Below are 7,500 nucleotides of genomic sequence, written 5' to 3'. Positions count from 1 at the left end.
CGTAGCGATTCGGCCGAGACACCCGCCACGAAACACTCTCTCGTCGTGGAATCCCCGCGTCGGAGAGTAAAACGCGCGAAGGCTTACTATGAGAGAAGAAATAGTATATGCCGGTGGTTCGCGTGTGTAGGCTCTATACGAAATTGCGATTCAAGAGAGTAGGAAAAGACGCGATGAACCACGATTTCCGTGCGTCTTACGTCTCTCGACGATGGGACGATCCACGCGAAGAGTTGTTACGTGCTCGCGCGAGGTGCGATAGCGTCGATTCGCTTTTCTGTACGGGGAGAAATAGAACGATGAGCTGACTTATCGGGTCTTCGTTGGAATTACCGTCGCTGGCATTGTAAACTCCAGATGACCTTGTGATTCCTTCGTCGGGCACTGGTAAAGGGTGGCGATGATTCGTTCTATAATAGAAATACCCGTCGTAGCGTTTCGGCCTAGTCACCCGCCACGAAACACTCTCTCGTCGTGGAATCCCCGCGTCGGAGAGTAAAACGCCGAAGGCTTACTTATGAAACTTACGTCTCTCGACGATGGGACGATCCACGCGAAGAGTTGTTACGTGCACGCGTATGGTGCGATTGCGTCGATTCGCTTTTCTGTACGGGGAGCAATAGAACGTTGAGTTGACTTATCGGGTCTTCGTTGGAATTACCGTCGCTGGCATTGTAAACTCCAGATGACCTTGTGATTCCTTCGTCGGGCACTGGTAAAGGGTGGCGATGATGCGTTCTATAATAGAAATACCCGTCGTAGCGTTTCTTCCGAGTCAACCCGCTCACGAAACACTCTCTCGTCGTGGAATCCCCGCGTCGGAGAGTAAAACGCGAATTCATAGTATGGAAACTTACGTCTCTCGACGATGGGACGATCCACGCGAAGAGTTGTTACGTGCACGCGTATGGTGCGATTGCGTCGATTCGCTTTTCTGTACGGGGAGTAATAGAACGTTGAGTTGACTTATCGGGTCTTCGTTGGAATTACCGTCGCTGGCATTGTAAACTCCAGATGACCTTGTGATTCCTTCGTCGGGCACTGGTAAAGGGTGGCGATGATGCGTTCTATAATAGAAATACCCGTCGTAGCGTTTCTTCCGAGTCAACCCGCTCACGAAACTCTCTCTCGTCGTGGAATCCCCGCGTCGGAGAGTAAAACGCGAATTCATACTATGAAAACTTACGTCTCTCGACGATGGGACGATCCACGCGAAGAGTTGTTTACGTGCACGCGTATGGTGCGATTGCGTCGATTCGCTTTTCTGTACGGGGAGAAATAGAACGTTGAGTTGACTTATCGGGTCTTCGTTGGAATTACCGTCGCTGGCATTGTAAACTCCAGATGACCTTGTGATTCCTTCGTCGGGCACTGGTAAAGGGTGGCGATGATGCGTTCTATAATAGAAATACCCGTCGTAGCGTTTCTTCCGAGTCAACCCGCTCACGAAACTCTCTCTCTCGTCGTGGAATCCCCGCGTCGGAGAGTAAAACGCCGAAGGCTTACTATGAAACTTACGTCTCTCGACGATGGGACGATCCACGCGAAGAGTTGTTACGTGCACGCGTATGGTGCGATTGCGTCGATTCGCTTTTCTGTACGGGGAGTAATAGAACGTTGAGTTGACTTATCGGGTCTTCGTTGGAATTACCGTCGCTGGCATTGTAAACTCCAGATGACCTTGTGATTCCTTCGTCGGGCACTGGTAAAGGGTGGCGATGATTCGTTCTATAATAGAAATACCCGTCGTAGCGTTTCTTCCGAGTCAACCCGCTCACGAAACTCTCTCTCGTCGTGGAATCCCCGCGTCGGAGAGTAAAACGCGAATTCATAGTATGGAAACTTACGTCTCTCGACGATGGGACGATCCACGCGAAGAGTTGTTACGTGCACGCGTATGGTGCGATTGCGTCGATTCGCTTTTCTGTACGGGGAGCAATAGAACGTTGAGTTGACTTATCGGGTCTTCGTTGGAATTACCGTCGCTGGCATTGTAAACTCCAGATGACCTTGTGATTCCTTCGTCGGGCACTGGTAAAGGGTGGCGATGATTCGTTCTATAATAGAAATACCCGTCGTAGCGTTTCTTCCGAGTCAACCCGCTCACGAAACTCTCTCTCGTCGTGGAATCCCCGCGTCGGAGAGTAAAACGCGAATTCATACTATGAAAACTTACGTCTCTCGACGATGGGACGATCCACGCGAAGAGTTGTTTACGTGCACGCGTATGGTGCGATTGCGTCGATTCGCTTTTCTGTACGGGGAGAAATAGAACGTTGAGTTGACTTATCGGGTCTTCGTTGGAATTACCGTCGCTGGCATTGTAAACTCCAGATGACCTTGTGATTCCTTCGTCGGGCACTGGTAAAGGGTGGCGATGATGCGTTCTACAATAGAAATACCCGTCGTAGCGTTTCTTCCGAGTCAACCCGCTCACGAAACTCTCTCTCGTCGTGGAATCCCCGCGTCGGAGGGTAAAACGCGATATATAATAGTATATGCCAGTGGTTCGCGCGCGTCGTCTCTGAGATACGCGGTCGACAGAGTTCCGAAAACACGTGATGTGCCACGATTTCCGTGCGTCTTACATCTTTCGACGATGGGACGATCCACGCGAAGAGAACGTTCGTGCTTGCGTGAGGTGCAACAGCGTCGATTCGCTTTTCTGTACGGGGAGAAATAGAACGTTGAGTTGACTTATCGGGTCTTCGTTGGAATTACCGTCGCTGGCATTGTAAACTCCAGATGACCTTGTGATTCCTTCGTCGGGCACTGGTAAAGGGTGGCGATGATTCGTTCTATAATAGTAATACCCGTCGTAGCGTTTCGACCGATGTCACCCGCCACGAAAGTCTCTCTCGACGTGGAAACCCCGCGCCGAAGAGTAAACGCGAAGGCTTACCATACGAAAGAAAACGGTATTATACGCCTGTGGTATGTGCGTCTCGGCTCTGTGATACGCGATCGGCAGAGTTACAAAAAAACGTTGATGGGCCACGATTTCCGTGCGTCTTACATCTTTCGACGATGGGACGATCCACGCGAAGAGTAGTTACGTGCTCGCGCGAGGTGCGATAGCGTCGATTCGCTTTTCTGTACGGGGAGAAATAGAACGATGAGTTGACTTATCGGGTCTTCGTTGGAATTACCGTCGCTGGCATTGTAAACTCCAGATGACCTTGTGATTCCTTCGTCGGGCACTGGTAAAGGGTGGCGATGATTCGTTCTATAATAGAAATACCCGTCGTAGCGATTCGGCCGAGTCACCCGCCACGAAACTCTCTCTCGTCGTGGAATCCCCATGTCGGAGAGTAAAACGCGAAGGCTAACTATATAAGAAATATATAGTATTATTTATGCCTGTGGTTCTCCGTTTGCCCTACTCTCAGATACGCGACTCGGAGAGTTACGAATAATCGTGATGGACCACGATTTCTGTACGTCTTACATCTTTCGACGATGGGACGATCCACGCGAAGAGATCATTCCTGCTTGCGTGAGGTGCGATAGCGCCGATTCGCTTTTCTGTACGGGGAGAAATAGAACGATGAGTTGACTTATCGGGTCTTCGTTGGAATTACCGTCGCTGGCATTGTAAACTCCAGATGACCTTGTGATTCCTTCGTCGGGCACTGGTAAAGGGTGGCGATGATTCGTTCTATAATAGAAATACCCGTCGTAGCGATTCGGCCGTGTCACCCGCCACGAAAATCTCTCTCGTCGTGGAATCCCCGCGTCGTAGAGTAAACGCGAAGGCTTGCTATAGAAGACTATAGTTTATACGCCTGTGGTTCACCGGTTGCCTGCTCTCCGGGGTACGCGATCGCGCAGGAGTTACGGAAGAACTTGATGGGCCACGATCTCCAAGCGGCTATATCTTTCGACGATGGGACGATTCACGCGAAGAGAACGTTCGTGCATGCGTGAGGTGCGATAGCGTTGATTCGCTTGTCTGTACGGGGAGAAATAGAACGATGAGTTGACTTATCGGGTCTTCGTTGGAATTACCGTCGCTGGCATTGTAAACTCCAGATGACCTTGTGATTCCTTCGTCGGGCACTGGTAAAGGGTGGCGATGATTCGTTCTATAATAGAAATACCCGTCGTAGCGTTTCGACCGATGTCACCCGCCACGAAATTCTCTCTCGTCGTGGAATCCCCGCGTCGGAGAGTAACCGCCGAAGGCTTGCTATAGAAGACTATAGTTTATACGCCTGTGGTTCACCGGTTGCCGGCTCTCCGGGGCACGCGATCGCGCGAAGGTTACGGAGGGACGTGAAGCGCCCGAGCAATGAAACGTCCGCAGGAGGAAACGAGCAACCGCCGAACATTGTTTCGCGACGTTTCCATAATGTATTGTCGTTTCGCTCGCATCCCGCTTCTTTCCCCTAGTTTCCTCGACGCGTAGTTTCGCAGCCTTAGTGGACGAATCATTCTCGATTCGAGGAAAGATATGCAGTGGGGCGTGCAATGAGCCCGCCAGAGACCACGATCTCCAATGCGTCTTTACATCTTTGGACGATGGGACGATCCACGCGAAGAGAACGTTCGTGCTTGCGCGAGGTGCATTAGCGTCGATTCGCTTTTCTGTACGGGGAGAAATAGAACGATGAGTTGACTTATCGGGTCTTCGTTGGAATTACCGTCGCTGGCATTGTAAACTCCAGATGACCTTGTGATTCCTTCGTCGGGCACTGGTAAAGGGTGGCGATGATTCGTTCTATAATAGAAATACCCGTCGTAGCGATTCGGCCGAGTCACCCGCCACGAAACTGTCTCTCTTTCGTCGTGGAAACCCCGCGTCGGAGAGTAAAACGCGCGAAGGCTGTGACTGTAACATATATATATATATATACACAGTATACAATGCCTGTGGTTTTTGCGCGTGTCGGCTCTTCGGTATACGCGATCGGCCAGAGTTACGGAGGGACGGTGAAGCGCACGAGAAATTGAAACGGCCGCACGATTGGAACCGAGCAACCGTCGAACATTGTTTCGCGACGTTTCCATAATGCGTTTTCGTTTCGCTCGCATACCGCTTCTTTTCCCCTAGTCTCTGAGACGCGTTTTCGAGCCGTTCTTCTACTATCGATTCTCGTAGAGAGAAGGGACCGGGTAGTCTGGAAGTGGAACCCGCATCTTGCGTGTACCGTACACGGAATTGAGAGGACCGGCCGTGAAGCTCGTTTTAAAGCCGTGCGTCTGACACCCAACTCTTGCGCGCCAATTTCGCGGCAAGAGATAATATGGGACGAATGACCGGCAAAGAGCCAGCTGTGAAGTCTGTTTTTTTAATCGAATCCGTGGACGTGTGTATGCCGTAGCGTCGCTCGTCGTGTTCGTTCATGGTCGTTCCGAGAGAAAGAACGAAAGCGGTAACGAAGGGACCGGCCGTGAAGCTCGTTTTAAAGCCGCGCGTCTGACACCCAACTCTTGCGCGCCAATTTCGCGGCAAGAGATAACATGGGACGAATGACCGGCAAAGAGCCAGCTGTGAAGTCTTTTTTCATTATTTGCTTTCAATCGATCGATCGGTACGATTCGTGCAACGTTTCGCGCGATGCGACGCGAAAACATGCGCGCAACAATAGATGCGTCTGATCGGAAGAACGCGAGGGTCGACTGCACGCGATGGATTCAGTATCGGGTAGGATACAAAATATATCCCCGTCGTTTCCACGCGTGCGAGTCTTCTGCGTCTTTCGCGGGTTTTTGAATGCACTATACGCCCGGAACGTCGAGAAATATATACATATTACTTGAACGTTTTTCGTCTCGAAAGGCTTCGGTGTCGTCTCCAAGGCGACGCCTGAATCTCCTTCGCGCGCTGGTCGGAGATTCAGGTATCAACTTTTATCTTCTCTTTGAAAGAAGAGAGATATTAGGTCGAACAAGTGAGAATAAAATTATATATGTGAAATATAAAATTTATACGATTACCCTGAACGGTGGATCACTTGGCTCGTGGGTCGATGAAGAACGCAGCTAATTGCGCGTCAACGTGTGAACTGCAGGACACATGAACATCGACATTTCGAACGCACATTGCGGTCCACGGATACAATTCCTGGACCACGCCTGGCTGAGGGTCGTTTACGTACCATACACTGCTTGCGTAGCTCTGTCAAATCCCCGCCGTCGTTCACCTCTTCGGATCGAACGTTTTTTTACCGAAGGGCGCAAAGAACGTCTCTGAGTCGGGTTAAGAGAAGGATGCTACGTACGAGCGAACGATGGGTGTCTCGTCGGCGTTTGTCGCGGACACGCGAAAATTCTGTGAATTTCACGGACAGTGTACGTTCTAGTTGTTGCAAAACGATCGGAATCGTTTGTATGGACTCGCGTGAGTGTTCGCGGCGTCGTGCGTCGTTCAATTACGACCGCCCGCGGATACCGCTCCACTGCGATATGGATCTGAGCGACAACTTTTTCGGCTGTTCGTGAGATGAACGGTTTCGTGTGTTTAGAAAAATTTTTTTTCCCGCGCTCCCGACGTCACCTGAAATGATGCGTCAGAGGTGAAAGAAAATATTAAGAAGTCGAGAGAGAGAGACTACACACGTTTTATTCATATTTTGTATACCGTGCGTGAGACGGATGTGCACGACACGTCGTATGTCGGTATATTACCGACTGGCCCCAGGGAGATTGTTTTCTTCCTCTCTTACGAATGAGATGTACGTTTCGGAGGATCGTCGTTACCGAAACACACGGCAAAACGAGACTTCTCGCAGCAGAACCTTTATACACAATACACATCGACTCTTTTTACCCCGAGAGAGAGAGAAAAGGTGTATTTCTTTTTTTTATTTTTCGAATTCGACGCACGAACGCTTTGACGACTGGAGAAAAACACGGTGTGTGTTAAAATCGTGCGGGACGAGCATGCGTATTCGTAACGGGTCGAATAGTTCTTATTCCCCGTCGTCGCGTGTCCTCGCTGGACCACCACCGTGCGCTTCCGCCACGTTCAGTTGAATTTCGAAATATATATATATAAAAAGAATCACCATATACTCTCTTTCGGGAGGTGTATTTTTATCGGTTTCTGCTATAGAGAAGAGACGGAGATCGTGTTGTGAGGTGTAACGTTTCTGTATCCCCGTTTCGGAGGATCGTCGTTATCGGCGGAACACACGTCAAAACGAGACTTCTCGCAGAACCTTTATACACAATACACATCGACTCTTTTACCCCGAGAGAGAGAAAAGGTGTTTTTCTTTTTTTTTTATTTTTCGAATTCGACGCACGAACGCTTTGACGACTGGAGAAAAACACGGTGTGTGTTAAAATCGTGCGGGACGAGCATGCGTATTCGTAACGGGTCGAATAGTTCTTATTCCCCGTCGTCGCGTGTCCTCGCTGGACCACCACCGTGCGCTTCCGCCACGTTCAGTTGTATTTCGAAATATATATATATAAAAAGAATCACCATATACTCTCTTTCGGGAGGTGTATTTTTATCGGTTTCTGCTATAGAGAAGAGACGGACGATCGTGT

The 7,500-nt window shown here is 50.0% G+C and overlaps 1 non-coding gene across 1 annotated transcript; it reads left to right on the top strand.

The window, feature by feature from the left end:
* Positions 1-5,937: 5,937 nt before the first annotated feature.
* Positions 5,938-6,092, top strand: LOC143175693 (5.8S ribosomal RNA). The gene has a single exon (XR_013000390.1). It is a non-coding gene; the product is annotated as a 5.8S ribosomal RNA (ribosomal RNA).
* Positions 6,093-7,500: the final 1,408 nt, after the last annotated feature.

The sequence above is a fragment of the Nomia melanderi genome, unplaced genomic scaffold, assembly GCF_051020985.1.
Source record: "Nomia melanderi isolate GNS246 unplaced genomic scaffold, iyNomMela1 scaffold0157, whole genome shotgun sequence".
Lineage (NCBI taxonomy): Eukaryota > Metazoa > Arthropoda > Insecta > Hymenoptera > Halictidae > Nomia > Nomia melanderi.
This window is presented reverse-complemented; position numbering and strand designations above follow the sequence as displayed.